Raw genomic sequence first — 20,332 nt, 5'->3', positions numbered from 1 at the left:
TGTGCGAGCCGCGGGAAAACGTCTTCAGCCCTATAAACTGACACAGTTGTTTATAATATTCCTAAGTGCCATTGCATGATGAGAGCAATTCTCTGACAGGGAAAATTTACTTTTTTCCTTCTTTTTTAAATAAAGTTAGAAAGCTGCAAGTCCCACAAAAGATGTTTTGGCTATTATTCAGGGTTTGTTTGTTTTTCTGCTTCCTATAAGTGACACACTGGAGGCCATTTGCTGCTGATAATGTTACAGCATTATTGCAGCACCGTTAGCACAGCGCTGTGCTCAGGCTGAACCGGGCAAGCCATCTCCCTGCCAGCACCCGGCACCGGCAGCCAAAACCCCAGGGCCAAGGCTTTTGCTGCCCTCCCGCTGGCCGTCCCACGGCCACCCCATCTGCCAGTCCTCCCTGCCCTGAGCCAGGGCTGCCTGCAGGGAAGCCAGCAGCGCAGGGGACATTTGCCGAGCAGAGAGCAGCAGCAGCACCAGCACCGGGCTGCGGCATCCCGGGGATGCCAGCCCCGCCGGCTGCGCCAACCCTGCAGCCAGCGCATGGGCAGCGGGGGAGCAGAGAGCAGGGAGCAATGGAGCAATGGAGCAGCAGGGCAGGGAGCGTGGAGCGTGGAGCGTGGAGCGTGGAGCAGCCTCCCACAGCTCCTTGGCCAAAGCGCCTGCAGCCTCCTGAGCCACCCGCAGCTGAACTTCCTGGGAAAGCGGGTTGGATTTGAATGGCTGCAAGTTAAAAGTTGTTGACCTTCTGGATAAAACTTATCTGTGCACATTTCACATCCTGAGGAATGAAACCATTACTTTGTCATTACTTTTTGTGTGGAAAAACTCCTCCATACGAGTCAGGCGCTTTGCTGAGGACACTGCAACCTCCAGTTTGCTTATATTGTGCTAGAAACAAACAAACAAACCCTGAAAGGCACTGGAGAGCTGCAGCAATCTAGCTGCAAGCTAAAAAAGGAGTAGGGATTTATCAGGGCCTCAGTACGGGACACAGGACAACTTCTGCGAGGCCGCCGAGCTGACTGACGGGCACCCCTCCAGCGCGCCCGTGCCTTCGGGTGTCAGCAGACGCGGCTGTTTCCTGTGGTCAGGGATGGGGCTGACATTTCTCTGACCTGCCCTTCCAGCAGCCGAGGCACAAGGAAGACGGTCACAGCCCAGAGCAGAGACCAGGGCTCATGGAAATCACAGCTGGACGGACGGGCTGATGGAGAATAGGGCTGGTGTCCCTGAGGGGTGACGAAGCATGACGGCAGCCTTCAGGTGCCCCCGAGGGGCGGCAGCAAAAGCGGCAGCAGGGCAGGAGGCAGGACGAGCTCGGCCGAGGCGAGGAGGGCTTCCTGAGAGCGGTGCTCTTGGAGGACCCCCTGCCCCTCCAACTCACTGCTGGATCATCTGTCAGTGTAAGAAATCAGGCTGGAGGTGAACGTATCCCTACCTCAGTCCTTGTCCTTGAGGAAAAAGTCCTGGAGAAAGTGACAGGGACAACGTTAGCAAAGCAGCCAGATACGATGATCACTGCCACAGGCTAAGAGAGCCCCTTCTGCCGGGGGCTTTCCACCCAAGCCCTCCTCACAGACGGATGCAAGGCACAGCTCTGCAGCGAGGTCCGCAGGACGGCTGCATTGCTCCATGGAAAGGTTTGTAAAGCCGACAGGACTGAGTCCACGAGCGCTAAGACAGCAATTCCCTGCTCAGAGCCATTTTCAGCTGGGGAGGCCGGGGAAGCACTCGCCCTCGTCCCACTGAGCACACCCCATGTCACCGCCGCACGGCCGGGTTATGGGTGCATTGCGCTCGCCCACAGCGGTCCTCTCAAAACCCTGCCAGCAGCACCACTTGGCTGCAACGATGCCGATGCCTCCACAGCTCGTGGGAGGTTAATTCATTTTAGTCTGTATCTTTGGAAAACAGGAATTTAGACTTAGAGGACCTTGTCACTTTGTCATCCAAGCTCCCGAAGCCCCTCCCGCCCCCAGGAAAGCCCGGCTCAGCTCCGAGCGCAGCAGAGCAGCCCAGGCTTTCCCATGGCCGCAGCTACGGTTGGTGCTGCCCCAGGTACCGCAGTCGCAGCCCCGCAGCCGCAGCTCTGCAGGCGTTTGCTGTGAGAGCCAGGAAACAAGAGATGGGAAGTTTATAAACATGCCGTGGATGGTTTATGGAAAGAGGTTATGAAATGCAATTAAATGTTTTATAAAGTGTCCTGATTGCACTCCTCGGTCACTGTATGGTTTTGATCATAAATCAGAAAATGAGCTGGAGCTGGAGAACTGAAGGGAAGGGGGATGGCCAGGAGGGCAACAGAGCGACATGGATATCGGCGGGTTCTCTTTAGCACTTGCTTGTGCCCAGGGTTCTGCAGTTGTGACATTCATGCTTTGGGAAATGCCCCACAGAGAATTAGTCCCAAGTGGGAGGGAATCGCCCCTGATGCATGGGTGCTCCCTGCGGCTCAGCAGCCCTGTGCCCTCACCAGCGCCAGCCCCCCACCCTGCCTGATGCTGCTTGTTTAATATGCAACGTAAGCTTTGATGATAGGCGGATTATGCAGCAAGGGTGAAGGGGCCTCAGCTGCCAGGCTGAGGGTGTCTTGTGTTTCGGGGGGACCCCACGCAGCGCAGAGAGCCGCAGGAACGCACCAAGCCCGGCGGCTCCATCGCCCACGGCGGCTCCACGGCACCGGCGCGGCGGCGGCTGGGCGCGCAGGTGTGACAAACCAGCCAGCCGGCCCCTGGCACCCGGCGAGCGGCAGGGGAATGTTGGCCAGAGAAGAGAAGCGAACATCAAGGGATCAAAATGAAACCACATTGAAGCGCGTGATTTATGGACTGATTCAGGGCTGCGGCACGCTGCCTCGCAAGGGCTCCCTGGAAGAAGCAGCCGCCGGTCGGTGTTTACCAGGGACCGGCACAGCCGCCACAGAGCTGGCCAAGAGCTAATTCCAACAGTCTGAACCGCATCCTCCCAACTGCGGCGGCCGCTCAGAAACAGAGGTACAGGGCCTGCCTGCTCACAGGCAACGGCATGGCCAGCACTCGGACACTGCCTCTTATCTTACCCTGGAAGTAAAAACTGAAGCTCTGTTCTGCTGGAGAGGAACCTGCAGCCCTGGCACCGGGCGCTGGAGCAGGGAGAGTTTGTCCTCTCCCCCGGGACTGTGGACTGGGTGTAAGAGGGAGCTTGTCACAGTGACCCAGCTGCGACTGATGCACAGTCAAACACCTCAAAACTTGGAAAAACTAGTTAACAAACCCCTAAACCCCGAAGTGCAGCACAGGCATCATGTGTCTGACATTTGGCTTCTCATCCCTGAGCTGCTGGTCCAACAGCTCGCAAGCCAGAGGTTAAGCTTCCCGGTTCCTCTTTTTGATCTGCATCATTCACATTTTTCCATGTTGTCGGACACACACACAAAAAAAAATCCCTTTGAATTAGCAGGCAGGGTGAGACTCTAATTGCTTTCCCAGCTCCTCCCCATGTCAGGTCCGGATGGCTGCCCAGGCACCTGCACACACCCGCTCAGCCCGGGAGCTCCACAGGTGAGACAAGAAGAAGTGCTGCAGTTTGGGGGGGATGAACAGACCGCGAAACGCATCTGAAAAGGCCCCAAGGCGAGCGCACTCGCACCAGCAGAGAGCTGCCCAAGCACCGTCCCCGAGCGCTGCTGCCGACAGCCGTGGGCAGAGCCGGGGGGGGGATGCTCCCGGCCACGCGTGGCTCCGCGTGCATGGGCCGACTTGGCAGACGTCTTTCTATCCATTACCAGCTAATGCAATGGAACTGGCTGACAATGGGCTCGGCGGCTGCCAAAATCCAACATGCGGCCTGCAGATGTCCCTGGGACCGGCAAACCCTGCTGGAAGATCCGTGCGGTACGAAAGGTTACCCTCAATTTGCTTCAGATGCTGCTCGCGCCGTTCAACAGCCATCGTTGGAGGAGGGGGCTCCTTCAGAGAGAAAAGCATAAATCCAGCTCTACATCCAGACTGTTACTATCTTCTCTGGTTCAAATTAAGTGACTGGGGTCATTTTTTATATGTTGCAATTTGCCTTTTACCTGAGGGCATTGTGGAAAGGAAAGAAAAAAAGGTGAATCTAGCACGAAAGCAGGGAAGGAGCAGAGTCTTTAGTAGACAATTAGCTGAACTAACATCAGGTTCTCCCTAAAACATCAAAATGGAGATTAAATGTAGGCAGACACAGCTCATTCCTTGCCAGTGGGTTTGGCGATAAATCAGCACCAGCGCCTGCGGCTGCGTGGCAGAAGCTGGCAGGGAGGCGCGTACAGCCCTGATCCCCGGTGATGTTACAGGACAGGAGCGGGATGGGAGAGACCCCGGCTCCCGCCAGTGCCATCAGCCTCACATCAGCACCCCGCCAGTTTGCTTTCTAAGGCCAAGGAGCGAGGTTGATGCAAACGGCCAGCACAGCAACCAGACAGGCAGAGGATGACGCCAGTGCCACCACCAAAAGCCACCGAGCGCGTGTTGTTTCAGGCAACCGAACAATGTGATTCAGAAAACAATGCCTCATTAAAGCATCTGCTCCGTATTTCCACAGCCAGTGACAAAGGGCTTTGTGTGTGCTTTGGTTTGAAACGTGGGTTGACTTTGTTCAACAAGTATTTAAAGAAATTGGGTATTTTATCAACTACTACATTAAAGGCAAACGAACTGCGGGAAGCCCCAGGTTAGTGAACGTCAGCACCGTGGGGTGTGGGGAGACCTGGCAGGGCTGCCTGCACAGGCAGGTCACACTGCCTGCGGACCTCGTCCCTTTCTGACGCTGACATCAGTCCGGCTCACCCGCACGGAGCTTCGCACGGGGCTCTGCGTGCACCAAGGGCCGCCCGGTGCTCGCCGCAGCATTAGTGCCCACGCGAGTCCCTCCAGCGGTCTGTGTGCCTCAGCCCTCCCCGGCAGCGAGGGCACCCCTTTTCTGGAGCCCGGACTAGACCCAGGAAACCTTCCCACTCTTCCTCCCCACTTTAAACAAAAAACCTACTTCTTGCAGCCCTGCGGAGCCGGCAAAGCCAGCGACCCTGCTGGGCGGAGGCACACGAGGAGTGTGCTTGACTGGAAATGTTTACTGCGAAGATACACAGAGAGTGCACTGGTAGGGCAAGCCGGGGCGTATTTAGGTTATGGCTTTGCAGGAGGGCACGTTCCTTATGGAGAAACCGCTTGGCGGAGGGGAAAAAAAAGGGTATCTAGGGCTTACGGCAATCTGATCTGCCCCAAAACCACATTATTTGCCCTTCCCAAGAGTTTTATGAGCCTGTAGAAATAAGCAAACTTGGATTAGCCTCAAGTTTCCCTTCCAGAAGGCAGGGAGAGGCCGGGCAAAAGGCTGGGAGCCCCCTCTGCCCTGCCTGCCCTGCCCGCCCTGCCCGCCCTGCCTGCACCAGGGAGGCAGCCCTGGCCACGGCTGGGGATGAGGCTGCTCCGGCGCAGCCCTCACGCTCCCCAGGTCGCATCCCTCTCACCACGAGTATCAGACGGGACTGGAAGCAAGCCCCGTGGTATCGGTCTACGTTTGTCAGCGCCTTTCTCCGAAGCAAACCCCAGCCCAGGATGCAGCGGAGGAGATTTATTTCTCCTGACAGGCTCCACGCACGCCGCTATTTTTCTTCATTGCTCTTGACACGTCTCCTGCCACACTGGGCAAACTTTGGGGTCGGCCGAGAGCCAGTGTCGGGGGGTAAGATGTGAGCTGTTTTCAGATGGTTTATAAAATTAACATCCCCAAAGGATCCCACTGTTTGCAGAGGTGAAATCGGTGACTGCGCCGTGTCCGTTCTGGATGATTTCATCACCAAGTGACTCCTTACGTAGCTTTTCCTTGTCTTTTAAAGCAGGGAGCTTACCACCGCCAGCCTGGCCGGGCATCAGGGGTGCCCTCCCGCAGCCGCCCTGCAGCGCCGAGCCCCTCGCCAGCACCGGGGCGGCAGAGCCGGGCGAGGAGGGAAGCCTTGCCTCCAACAAGGGCTCTGGGATCTGCAAAACCATCAAGCTCCCAACCTCACCCGCACTGCCCGGCTGCAAGTGCCTCGGGGCGACCGAGCTCCCCATAGAGCCCCACGGTGCCGCAGCCCGGGGATACCCTGCCACGGGGAAAAAAAGCATAACCTTGCCCTGGATTTTCCATATTAAAAAAAAACCCCAACAACTTCTTCAGTAGAAATTGAGACCTAAAGCCTGTGATCTGTTGTATTTTGATCAGAACTCAAGCAGCTCCGTCCCAAAGCAGTCTCTTTTCAATATATTTGGTGATTTAATGAAAAATATGATTTCCTCTTTGTTGAAAGCAGATACATTTCGTGTTTCCACTGAATGAAAATATAAGCTTTTAGAAAAAAACAATTTGATGAAAACCTGTTAAACCCGCCCTGTTTGTAGCACCCATGGAGAACTCTATCTCAACGCACAGCATTAGACCTGGCTAACCACAAACCACAGGCGTGCTTTGGGTCAGTCTCTTTTTTTCCAGCACTCCGATTATTTTTTCTCCTGAGGATGGGGCTGGGAAGGACTCAGCCTTCAGCACAATACAAATCCTGCCCTTTCGGTAAAGTGTAATAAACTTCTTCCCCTGACACATAGGAAAATGTTTTAAGGCAAGACTTTATAGAGAGCATCAATCACTTCGGAGGTGATGGAATTGCTGCAGAATTATAAGCAAGTCTGAAGTGTCTACAGAGGACTCTAAACACTGTCTTCTATTTATTCTCTGTGTCCTTTGTAAATGTAAACTTCAGTGGAGTCCAGAGGCCCTTCCGTCCCAACGGCTTGTCAATCCAGCACCTTTCACCACCGCTAAAATCACAATTAGAAAAAAGGGGGATTACAAAAACAAACACAGAGCTCGCGCTCGCGAGTGATGGCTGCGGACTGTTGTGCTGCCGCCGGCCGTCTCCCGCCGGGAGCGGCGGTGGGATCCTGTCCTGTGCCTACGTCTTCCCACCATGGGCGTGCGAGAGCCGGACCCCCGGAGCCACCTCCTCCCCGACCCTCCTCGCTGGTGACCATCTGTGACAGCGGGCAGGAGGCGAGGGAGGAGCAGGGGTGAGGCTGGAGGAGGACTCGTGTCCTGGCCGCAGCACCCAGTCCTGGGTGCTCACCTGTGAACCCATCCCGTCCTCCCAGAGGGGCAGGAGTGGGGAGAGAAAGATCCAAACTACATCCCAGAGAAGACGGGGATGGAGACCTGGCCGGACGCATGTGCACCCATACGTGCCCTCGCTGTGCATGGGCAGGTTTTTGTCTCCTACAGACATTAGACTACCAGTGAGGAACGGTTAACGGTGCACCACTGAATAAACACAGATTATGGCTCTGAAAGGCTCCGAGAAGATCAAGCAGAGGACAGTGCACTGACAGCGGGATGGAGTTGGGTGTGGGAGAGCCATCCCAGCTGGAACGCCGCTCAGAGGACCGAGCACAAGAGTGGGAAGTGACTTTTGCTTCCACAGAAAGGAAAAAAAGATAAAAGCTCTTTAAAGTTTTGAAGGGAATCTATATTAAAAACTTCTCTTTGCCAAAATAGCTGGAAAAAATTATTCTATACATTGAAATATCCCACAGCTGCTCTAGCAAAAAAAAAAAAGGCCTGTTTTGAAAAATATCTTGCACAAGAGACTTGATCCGTCCCTGGAGCATCCTCATCCCAGCTGGGGAACAAAGCCAGCACACTCAACACAGAGCCCGCAGCGGGACAAGCTGCAATATTTTGTCCCTACCTTTGAAGGGGTCAGGAGATGCATATGGAAGTAAAACACTGGGACCCTTTTGGTGATTTGCATTAGCAGATATTTCTGATAGATACAAGCAGCTCCTTCTTCACACACAACTGTGCACATCTGTGAGCATCATTAACTCTGGGCAGATCTTATGTTAAACAGAGGAAAATTCCTGCTATAGCTGACAACACAGGTCAAACCATAACCCCTTTACCTGTGGCTGAGGGATAATCCCAGCTCCCACTCGTTCCCCCACCTTACTGGGAACTTGCTTTATCAGCCGGCATGTCACTGGCTCTTGCCAGCATCGCTAGTCTTCTCAAAAGCCATTTGCCCCAAAAGACAATTCAGAACACCATCATTTTGACAGTCAAGCAGCATTTTGGGGGCTCCCCTACCAGCTCATAATGTCCCTCACCAAGTCAATGCTAACAAGCCAGAGCTTGGAAAGGCAACGTGGGGCGCAAGTGCGGGCAGGTCCCCCGCACCTCCTGATGCTCGCTGTCACCCCGCACCTCCCCCGCAGGGCTGTGATCCCCCCCGCCGGGCTGGGGTCCCCCGCACCCCCGCAGGGCTGTGATCCCCCCGCCGGGCTGGGGTCCCCCCGCACCCCCCCGCCGGGCTGTGCCCCCCCCGCGGCGCGGCGGCTCCGGGCGGGCTGCGGGGCGGCAGCCAGCAGATAGCGCTGCGGGTCCGTCCCTGCGCCCCGCGGGCTCCGCCGCCTCCCCGCCCCGCGGCCCCGGGACCCGCCGGCCGCGAACGCCCGAGCTGCGGCACCGCGGGGGGGGTTCGTCTTTCCATCCTCGGCACCCCCCTCGGGGGTCCCACCCCGCCCTTGCAGGCGAAGGCACCCCCAGCGTGTGTTTTGTGTCGTCCCCCCCCCCCCGCAGGGACCACCGCCACGAGTGACAACGAACTTCAGGGCTTTTCCAGCACAACCTTTTCTCACCAGCTGCGACCCGGAGTTGGGACGCGACCGAGCACGAAGCACCGCGGCAGGCTCCCGCTTCACACCTCCGCCACGCGCCGGCACCCACCATCCATCGGGATTGCTGGTGCGAGACGTGCCGGGGAGCCCTGCGGGAACGGGTGCGGGGATGCTCCGGCAGCCTGAGACAGCCAAGATCAGAGTTAGCGTTTTCCTTTTTGCCAGTGCCACCGACTGCCAGGCGTGACCCTGGGCACAAACTCCCGTGTTCCCCCTTCTGCCAAATAGCTCTTGTGACCCCAGCTCCCATCCCTTGCTGCTGCCTGCGTTTAACTGCAGAAAAGCAAGGAAAGGGTCGGTCTCTCTGTGAGCGTTATCCAGCCTTTTGTCCACGGCAGGCCGTCTTGGTGCTATCACAGTAATTAATAATAGCGTTATCAGTGGCACAAGGCAAACCCTTCCTTTCTGCACTGCTTGGTTCTTCCCGTCCGATAACAGAAGTGATTCCAGGGATGCCAGGAGACAGCTCCCTGCGAACTCCCCACCGTGTGCCTCGACTGGAAGCGCAGGGCAGGAGCAGAGCCTCCAACAAGAGTGCTCTCGGCTACCAGGTGGGTTGTGAAAACAAAATCTGCCTCTTAACGCAGCTCCTTAGTGAGCTAAGAATAGCTCAGAAGCAATCTTTCCTTAACTGCAGGATCAGATTCCTCCTCTTAATGAATGGACTTGATTTGTCATTAGTTACAAAGGAAAGGAGCAGGGGTGAGAGAAAAGCAAGCCTCAAATTTGGACAGGCTCTGGTGCCGCGCTGCCAGTGCCGGCACACACGCAGCTCACCCCTTACGTGGGCTGACGCCGAGCTGCAGACCAGCTCTAACTCCTGCGTGTGCATTAGAGACACTGGTGCTGGGCAGCACCATCCTCACCGCTGCTGCCACGACCACCACGGCATCCCGGTGCTTGGCTCAGGAGAGATTGAAGGCCCAAAGAGAGGTGGCAAGGAGGACAAGTGCCACAGAAGGGCTGCGGGGGGAAGAGAGAGCCTGGGACCTTCCAGCCTCTTGTTTCATCCTGCTAAGGAAAAACTTCAAGGCTAAATTTTCCAGCGCTGCCCTGGGAGAACAGGTATTGCTTCCCAGTGCTGGACCGGGAACTGGGTGTTTTCATCCGATTTGTGACTCCAGCATGGCCTGGGCTGTCCTACGGCCATCGAGACTGAGATCAACCCAGTGACCTTCAGCCTCAGAAGGATGAGCCTCTGCCCGTGTGCTAACAGGGAGCGTGATTAAATGCAGCTCCTCGCTGGTGAGCGTCTCCTGGACCAGCTGCTAATGGGAATGTGGTCATGACCCACAGGCAGTTTCAGATCTGCCCGCTAACTTGTGCAGAGTCCTGTCTGGACACACGGAAATCTCTGGCCATGGCCAGGGGGAGCAGGATGCAATCACGTGTCCGGGGCAGTGAGAAGGGCCAGCAGCGCCTCCCTGCCACGGCAGCGACGTGCCCGTGCGCACGCGTGGGTACGAACTCACCCTCCTGCAGAAGCCGTCTTCTCCAGCGGCTCCCGCGCCCGCAGCAGGCAGCACCGCGTGTCCCCTCCGCCAGCTCGGCCCTCCTGCCTGTGACGGCGGCGGCAGTTCGAACCGCGAGCGCTGCCGGCAGGAGATCTGTGCAGACAGGGAAGGGGAATATGGTCACGCTTGCAACAGGTCATTTTCCTGGCGTGCTCCAGAAAGCCAAAACATCCCGGTGGCCCCGGCACTCCACGCTGCCTCCACGCTGCCTCCCGGCTGCGATGCAAACAGCCGATCCCTGTACGATCGCACCCGCAGCGCTTCCCAGGGGCTGACCCAAAGCGCCCCTGCCTCCCCAGCTCAGTGCGTGGCCTCCGTAACTTTCTGCAGGCGGTTTGTTTCCACTGAAGAGTTGCTGTAGCAAAAGTGCAATACCAGCAAAAGCTGGCAGGGAATCCAGGGGCCAAGCCTGGAGTAAAATTCTGATAATGCTGTGTTTATACCAGGAATTTCTTTGGCAGATTAATCAAGTGAGTGAAGTAACAGATGGGAACTAGCTGGAGACACTGTAATGTGTCTCCACATTTCAGTGCAGGGCCAGGTTGGCAGCTCACCCCCCTGGAAACGCCACTGCCGGGGCCAGCTCTGCCCAGAAGCGGCGAGGAATTTAAATGGGGATCGGTGCCGCAGCCCCACACCAGACCAAAGCAGCACCCAGAGGTGAACTCTCCTCCAAGAGCCAGAAGAGAGGAGCCGGGGCAGCAGCTCGTGTCCCCCGGCACACGTCAGCACGTGCTTCCAGCCCCGCAGCATTCGAGAAATGACGGGTATCGAGGGCATTGCCAAAGGAAAGGTCTCGCGCTCCTGCTGCCGGCCTCAGCAGAGGCAGGGCACACGCAGCAGCGAGCGCCGAGTGCCCTCACCTTCACCGCCCACTGGTTTTGCCAGCTCTGGACTCAGGTTGCACTTGGATTTTAAAAACACGCAAGGTCAAAATTCCCCAGGGAGCAGACGACCGGCCTGGGCACGGCCGCAAGGCTCTAGCGTGTCAATCAATGGGGGGCCAGATGCCAGCCACCACCATGGCTGCCTTTTATTTCCCAGTGGTTGGGATGCCAAACTTCTCCCAGACTGGGGAATTATTCCCGAGTCAGGCACTCAGGAACCCGCCACATGCTTGTTTGAACAGCGGTTTGCATCAGCCCGTAGCTGTGCCTGTGTGCCCGGCTTCCCCAGGTGCTGCCCCGAGGAGCGACCGGCTGCCAAGTCTGGCAAAGGGCAGGGGAGGGAGCAGGTCTGCCAGGAGGTGAGACCTCAGAGCAGAGTGTGGGAAACGCTTCGCCGACCGCAGACGGCTGTTTGCAAGAGGCAATGGTCTTCCTATTACTTCCTTCTTCATTTGGAGGGGAACAAGATGGATGCTGATCTTTGTCTGAATAACTGCAACAAGCCAAAACACACCCTTAGCAGCAACAAGCAAACGGGAAGGCGGCAGCAGTCCAGCCAGTGCTGTGCAAACAAAAGCAACAGGACAAAAGCCTTCCCCTAGTTCAGCCCTGGCATAGCACTGGTAGCAGTAAGCACAGGCTGTGGGAAATTACGCCAGGATGATCTCTTTATGTTGTAGGTCCTGGAGAGCAACCTGTTCAAGCTATGTGATCGCCTGACAGTGCCTCTGCTCCTCCAGAGAACTGCTGCGCTGCTCCGGCAGCAGAAGCCGGGCGCATGGGCTGGCAGCACCCACGGGCAAATGCGGGAATGTGCAACCAGGAGCCCGGGTGCCCAGGGAGGACGTGGTCTACACGTGCTTGATTCAGGTTTTAACTGCTCCCTGGGTTCTCATAATATCTCTTGCAATAAAGCTGCACACGTTTTTACTAAGCATGATTTGTGAGAGCCGATGGGTTATTTTAATGACACAGCAGCTTGCTGAGGAAACACCACTTCCCCTGCTGCTTAGTCCTCCCGACAGGCTACAAGAGAGACCTCCAAGCCAAGGGTATCAATTTGATCCCGACGGTCTCTTGCAGAGCGAGACATCCAGGTTAGCCAGTGCAGATTGGAGACTCTTTGATCTCTTCATAAATCTATCGAATCTGGCTCAGTGCTGCCCGCAAAGCTTGCCAGCAGCACCAGCCCCGCAGCCACAAGTACACACACTCCTGATACGCCCGCAGGTTGGGACCGCACCAACACGTCCACAGCATGGCTCCTGAGTCAGCCGTGGACCAGGAGCCCCTTCACCGACCCTGCCCTGGGAGGGACAGAGCCGGGCACTGGCGCGGTCCTGGGCCCTGCCGCCCTGCCCCGGCTCTGCAGCCAGCTCCGCGGAGCCAGGTCCCGGAGCCAGCGAGACCTCCTGCCCTGGGGCCCGGCACCGCACCGAACGAGCCGCTCTCTCCTCAGGCTGCAGCGGTGGAACATATGGGACCCGTTAGCTGGAAGCATATAAAATTCAAAGCTGTATTAGTCATCGGCTCCGTCATGTTCATTCCACCGCTGGTAGACACTACTCTTGCAGAAGCGACCGACAACTGCTTGTGTTTCTACTGTCAGCTCCAATAAACAACCATGTTTAATGCTGCGGGGGGGAGAGGGGGCTCAGAAACTTGATCCAAAAATAACAAGTTTTAAGCACGATATCCTCGCCAGCTAAATGGCTCAGTCTCTCCCTCAGTTTGCCGTGTTGCACTAGAGGGAAGCGGGGTCCAAAAGCCGAGATGACCCCCCGTTAATAAATCACCAACCCCCCGCGTGCTGTCCCAGCAGCCCTCCTGCATGAGCCCGCTGCACGGCCGCGCATTTTTCAGCACGCAGGACCCCGTGAATCACGCGCCATTAACATTCTCGGAGTGACATCTCCAAAATACTTCAGGGATAAATTGGTTGCTGGCTGATTTGCAAAGCATTTAGGCAAAATTATTAGGAGGTGCGTTGGTGGGGAGCCAAGGGCTGGATCCCGACGGGGGCCACGCTCTCACGGGTCGCTCGGATGGCGCATGCTCACCCCATGGCCCCGGGGAGCTCAGCCCGGGCGCTGCAGGCACCCGGCCGGGTGCCACCCCGGCAGACAGTGTCACACGCCAGCCGGTAAACATGGCATAACTCTCGCTCTCATAAAGGGCTTAAGTGCCCTGGCGCTGTTGGATAAACAGGACCGTGCCGAATGCATACAGCAACTTGGCAGAGGCTCTTCTAGGCATCTCAGCATCTTCACAAGCCCTCCTGTGCCCTGCGAGTGGCCCCGCCATCAGAGAGGACCCAGAGCCCAGTGCCCACCGCCAGCCCATCGCCTGCCCGCAGCCCTGCTGCCCACCCCGCGGCATGGCCAGGCACCGGCAGGCAGGATTCAGCCAGCCAAGGCAGGAATCAGACATCAAAAAGCAGGCAGGCAGGAACACGGAAAGCCTCCACCATCTGTTTCACACAGCCGCAGCTTCACGTACCCCTGCTCTGCCCGTAGATCAAAGCAGCGCCCGATGGCACTGATTAGCATCTTCCTGCCCAGCCTGCCCCGACCCCTGCGCCGCTGAAACCTCATCGGCCAGAGGGAGAGAGCAGCCGTGCGAGGAGGGAGCAGAGGAGCCGGGTTGACGGGAAGGGGTGCCTGGCTCGCAGACCCAGCCCTGGGGAACCTGCGGGAGACAGGAGCACGATCCTCAGACAGGAGCATCTGCAGGGAGCCCCTGGCAGAAAAGGAGGAGAGCCCGCGGGGACGGGAGTCCTGTCCCACACGGCCAGCCTGCAGCAGCGCAGCGGGCACCGCCTCATTACGCAGAGAGAGACCACGATTTTGGCAGAGCGCTGAGCAGGTATCTGCTGGCAGAGCCCGCAGCCGGCCCTCACAACACCCTGCCCGTATTGAAGAGCAGAGGTTTTCACAGAGGAAAGCCAGGGCAGGCCTGACGCCTGCCTTCCTCCCTCCCGCGCTCCCCTCTGGCTCCTACTGGGAGCTGCCCTGCCCCTGCGGCGCGGGGACGCTCGCTCCTCGGCACGGGAAAGGGTCCCTCCTGCCATAACCCACCACGAGACCTTCAGGAAAGAAAAACAGCCCCTGGTGCAGCAGGGCTGATCCAGATGTCACCACCTCGGCATTAAGATCTCCACTTAAGGGATTTCCAGCAAAACTGTTAGTGTACTTTCTGAACCAGTAATGGATCTTGTCCCAAATTAATAATAGATGAAGGCAGCAATACTTTGCCCTGCTGTGGGTTGTGCCCCAAAATTGGGAAGGGTTTTGCAAGGGTGTCTCAGGATACCACATTCCCACTAGCATCTTCCCAAGGACATCAGCTCAGGATGGGCAGCAGGATTAGTAACACACACATATGCTTTATCACCTTCTCTCATACGTTGTGCTCTCATTTTTCATTGACTCTTCCAGCTTAAGCTACAGCCCAGCTGTATGCAGACCGCGGGTGCCCTCACGTCTTGTGTTTGAGCAAAAGAAAAAATAAAACTAACAAACAGACCACAACCACTCGCAGCTCCCTCGTGCAGCAGCGCAGCCGCCTCCAGCCCAGCTGGGGAAGCTGGCAGAGCCGAGCCAGAGCCATTCCCACCGTTCCCACCTCTCCATGTGGAAACCCAACCCGCCTGCCTGAGAAGCCGGGACCAGGGCACGGGGGATGTGGAGCGAGAGGTTCCCGCGGAGCCAAACTGGAAGAGACAAGAAGAAATAAACAGGCGGCGGCGTGCCGGCAGGCGGGGGTCCCGGGGCCACGCACCCAGCCCACGGCAGAGGGGCAGATGCGGGCGATAACGGGAGCTCCCGGGGAGGAACCTGCGGAGCTCAGCGCATCTGTCCCTCATCAACGGCACTGCCAGACCCTGCGGGAGACCCCAGGTGAAAAAAGAGCCAAAGTTACTCATGCTCAGTTAGTTCAAGAAAAAAATGCTTCGCGAGAGTCTCTCTTCATTACATTTTGGAGGTGACAGGGAGTTCTGAGCTGTTAGAGGGTTGGGCAGCTGCTGCTGGAAAACCTGAGTTAGGGAGAGAAATGTCACCCCAAATTTATTGTATTTACTTTCTCCAGTGTTTTCAGAATTTTTTACTCTTCAATAGTTTATATTATACACATTTATCAGCTTTCCTTCAGGCTTTTAACCCCAGATTCACTGTCTCAGGTTATAGCAGAGAGTGATGAAATGGGTATTCCTGGGGCTGAATGCTGGCATCTGCTCCGGTGACGGGTTGTGGCCAAAATTTAAATAATCAAATGGCCAAAATGAACCCAAAACAAGGGCTGCTGCGCGCTGAAATCTTCTGTGCCCCCCCGCGCCGTGGGCTTCCCACGGATCTCCTCACCTCCTCTCGGATGCGGGATTTCACAGCTGCTAGAAGCACCCGCACATTTTATACTGGCTCTATCGACATATTCCTTATTCATCAGCACTGGATTTTTTCTTTTTCTTTTTTCAGGGGAGAAATGGGCAAAACCACATCTTGTCCAAAGAGGTTTGCAACTAAAATGGCCTATTTTGTAGAAATCTTATTTTTAAAGAGCATTTACAATCCTCCAAGAAACCAAGGCAGCCACCAGTGAAACAAACCCCACCAGACTGCGTCCTGCCTGTAAGAAGCCAGCAATGGCAGAAGGGTGAAGCTCCCGAGATAAGGGGAAATCACAGAAGTGAAGGGGGGACGTGAGCAGAAATAGCATTTAAAGCCTGGCAAATGTATAGGCAATGAGTAAAATTAACCCCCTGGCTGTGAAACTATTGAATGCCGCGGCCCCAAAAGCAGACAATGGGATCAAAGTCGGGATTTCCCCGCGCTCCGGCCAGCCTCAATGGAGCGCCCGCCGGGTGCCGGGCTGTGTGCCCGCCGTAACGCCCGGGGGCCATAAGCTGCTCAGGAAAGTTCAAAGGAGCCCACGCAGCCTTGCACGGCTCCCGGGGCGGTACACAATTCCCAGGCTTTCCGGGGGCTTGCTTCCCAAAGGGAGGGGAGCAGGGCTGGCGGCGGGGGCTCCTGGGCTGCCCGCAGGGAGGGTGAAGGGGCCGGAGACACCCACAGTGACCCCAGTGCCTGGAGGGGCCGGAGAACCTCCCCCGGCAATGGGATAATGCACGCTCCTGCTGGCAGGATTAGCCATATAGCAGGACAGCTGAATCAGACGCTCAGCCCTTAACAGGATTACGCTCTCGGGAACTCCAATGAAAATACAGACACCCTGCCTGCGGTGCAGGCAGCTCGGCGCTGCCTCCGCTCCCCTGCAGCCCCCCCCGCTCACAGAGCGTCCCCACGGGTCCCCGGGGTGTGAGGTACGCTCCTGTTTTGTGTGTGAAATGTCATAATAAAGTGTCGGGCTGAACTCCTCATGCATGCATGGGGAACTGGCTCAGCTTTCCGCCAGCCACGGGGGATTTGGGCTCCTCCAGGGTCCATGCTGACCCCGGCTTTCCAGCCGCCCCCAGAGCACCTCACCAGGCAGGAGCAGGAGGCCGCCGTGCGCTGGCTGTCGAGGTGTCTGGAGCTGATCCTCGACCCTGTGCCACCCCAGCAGCACACGCTGCTGTCACCTTAGCCACAACACCGAGACTCTTGCTGAAACCTTGGTGAGCCACAGTGCGCGGGTTACAGAAGGGACAGCACGCAGCAGTGCCTGTGGAGCTGGGATCCCATCCCAGCGTCGCCAGGAGCGGGTCGGAGCCCACCGAGAGCACAGGGGCCGTTCCTCGGGGCATGCACACTGCAGGGCGCTGGGCAGGGAAGGGGGTGTCCCGTCATGCCAGACACCACAACCAGACAGTAGACATGCAGGAGAGGAGCTGGTGAGTCTTCTCTGCTTCCAGGTTTGATTTGATTCCCCTGCTATCAAGGGGAATCTCTCAGTATTCTCTAGTAGCTCTGGATCAAACCCTCAATTTCCATGGAAACACAAACCTTCAGGTGTCCAACATAAGGGTCTTCTCCGCATTCCTCCAGAGAGACTGGACGCTTCCTGAGCCACACTCCTCACCCACCAGGATTAACTGAATAATCAGGTCAAAAGCAAATCACGAATGCAGCTCAGCGAGATGCTGCTCTCATTACATCTCTATTTCCTTGAACAGCGGATTTGCACCAGACCACACATTTTTAAAGCATGGGGAAGCACCAAGCAAAACAGAGCTGTACAATTTCCAGGTTAACAATGATCTTCAGCTGCTCCAGCCTGCAATCTCCACAATAGCTCTCGCTGCCTAACACTGGTTCCCGACACAGCAGCACGCAGGTTATCAGAGCAAATGCCTCTTTTCTTGGCACACCGGGGCTGAAAGCACAGCTTGCTGCCCTGACTCCTTGTTGGATTTCAGAGAGGCTGGCAACTGAAAAGCTGATCCAATTTAGCCACAGTTCATTATCCAACATAGCATGACATTGGGACACTTGCAGACATAATCCAGCTTCCTCCTGCCTTGCAAGATGTATTGACCAAAGGCAAGAAAACAGAGCATTAATAGCTCTCTGCTGTGCAGACGAATCCGGGCAGCAGCAATGAGATTCTTTGGGCTATTTCTATCCCATCTCACATAAGAGTAAATCAGAAGCTTCTGCAGACTTCCATTAAATTTCTTTCCATTAATACCAATGTAACAGAGATCAGAATTTGTCCTCTTTTTTTATACTTTTCTGATTTAAAAAAAAAAAATGCTAAAACTCTTCAGCTTCCAACTGAGCTTAAGATAAAAGTTAACCTCTGAACCATACCAGCATCTTTCATGTAAGGCACAATACAGAAAGAGCTTTTTAAAGTGAGTTTAGATCAGTAACGTGTATTTCAGACTGTCTCTATTTGCCCCCATCCTCACCTGACTCCGGGAGCCACGGTACAAGGGAACGACCAAACTTCACAACACGCTTCAGACGGTGGCAAGAACGACGAATGCCAGCTCTGCCCCTTTGAGCTCGAGGCCAGGCCACGTTACCAGGGGTGAAGGCAGTCACACCGCGCCAACGAGAGTGGTCCCCAGTGAAACCCGTGGAACGAGACTGGCCAGGACTGGGTATAAACAAGAGGAGAAAGAGGCCCCTGTTCCCCCTGCCCCCAAGAATGTCGTTCTTGCAGCAACAGAGATACTCATTAATTAAGACTCACAACTCTCATGCTGGAGAGGTTTTAGTACATATGCATCTTTAAAAAATATATGCATGTGTATGCACACCTATGCACACCAGCTCTCAGCACCCGAACGATCGTTAGCAGTTCTCGTTACACCTAGCAGCCATTTCCACCGTCCATCGAAAGGGGACCTCAGCAGTTCAGAAGGGGAATAAAGGGCAATGCTGTCTCCCAGGGGGATTTCGGGGAGGGAGGGTGCAGACCCCAGCTGGAAAGCAGTCAGGGCTCCAGAGGTCCCATCCCAGGCCCTGCAGGGAGCTGTGGTTTCGCAGCTCAGAGCAGCCCTGACGCAGGCTGCTCTCTTGCTCACTGCCTGCCTTTGTGGAGCAGCTCTCTGGGTAGGCTGAGTCCACTCCAGACAGGTCTCGGACAGGAGACAGCCTGGAACAGCCACACTGGATGCTTGGAAAAGGAGGAGGCTCAAGAAAGCATCGCCTGGCCCTGTGGTGGGGTGTGCCAGACCTCCCAGCGCTGCTCCGCGGAGGGCCAGCAGTGCCAAGACTAAAGGAGGACTCCGAGCAGGGGACCATGCCATGCCAGGACACCAGCAACCAGATCCCTCCTGACAGCAGCGTGCGGATGCGAGGGGCTGCGCAGTGCGGCTGCGGCGAGGCAGCGCAGGAGCTGGGGTCCCCTCCGCGGCAGCAGCCTGCCCGCCTGAGCTGAGCTCCTGTCCCTGCTCCGCCGGGGCGTGCAGAGCTGCCACTGCCACCTCCTGCTGCCTCCCTCCCTCCTCCAGCGGGTCAGGGGATGCTCCCAGCCTCCCCTCCGCACACGTGAATCTGGAAAGCTGCTGCTGATCGATCTGAAAGGCAAGCTGAGCCTCCCAGCCTTTTGTTCGACTGCAGCCTTGCCTGTTGGCTCCCACACGCACACCTCGTGCTGCAGAGAGCCTGTGCACGGCTGCAGCAGGCTCCGGGAGAGGGGTTATTAATAGCTATGGCCTCACTGGTGCTGCTGCCAGCTCTGTGTAACGCCCGGTCCGGAGTGGACAAAGCTTGCAACTGCTTCTCACCACCAGTGCAGTGGGACTGAGCTCAGCTCATGTCCTGCTGAGTCCTCCGCTGCTCAGGCACAGAAAGCCCTGACGTGCTGCAGGCGCAGGCATGCACGGCAGCTCTGCCCCGTCCCGTCCCTTGCCCACGTACAGCTCCCAGGAGGCCCGGCACCTCCCAGCGCGGGCTGCCAGAAGCAGGCAGGGATGCTGTCTGTCCTCCTCCGGCTAAGCCTCCACCACCCCCTGCCCATTCGGAACCACACCTGAGAAACTGTATTTCGTCCCTCCCCTCCCCACGGGGCCGAGCAGCCCCGGCCGCTGTCCTGGCAGATGCCTCGCGCGAGGCAGCGTGCAGGCTTTGTAATAACCTGTTATCTGATCTGGAGTCCTCTGGCCTGTCGTCTCAGGCGGACAGTCCTTCAAGCCCATTCAGGGACTATGAGTCACTGAAGAAGCACTTAGAATCCATCCTCGATGATAAGGTTAGAGCTCTGTGCGGTGCATTTCCTGCCCTAGTTTGGAGTTATGCTTGGGCTCTCCACACTTCCTTGCTTATTCCTCCTTCTCTTTCTCCTTCCAAATTCTCCGCCACGCCAAGCTGCAGAGCTGCGAGCCGTTGCAGCGGAGATTCATCCAGACTCGGTGACTACACCGGCGCTGCAACGGGGAGCATGCAGCTGGGAAAGATCAGGTCTGTGCTGTTCACAGCAGGCCGGGGGAGGCACGGCATTACCTGCTTCGAAGGGCAGAACAAAAAAACGTGGGAACTTTGATCATGACAGCTGCTGCGATGCTGCCGCCAGCCCACGAGCAGCTCCTCCGCTCACCCCGGGACCTGGCAGAAGGCTCCGGGGTGGCTCAGTCCCACAGAGCTGCATGCCACGCTGGCGGCAGAACGGGCTCGCAACATAAAAGAAAAGGCAACTCACAGCTGCCGAGCCGGCACCGGCCGCACCAAGTGAACCAGCCGCGGTGCAATCAGGGATCTGGTCCCGCATGGCGAGCCAGGCTCGCTGTGCAAACGGTCAGCTCCGGGTC

The sequence above is a fragment of the Gymnogyps californianus genome, chromosome 27, assembly GCF_018139145.2.
Source record: "Gymnogyps californianus isolate 813 chromosome 27, ASM1813914v2, whole genome shotgun sequence".
NCBI lineage: Eukaryota > Metazoa > Chordata > Aves > Accipitriformes > Cathartidae > Gymnogyps > Gymnogyps californianus.
The sequence above is the reverse complement of the archived record's forward strand: the minus strand, read 5'-3'. Positions refer to the sequence as shown.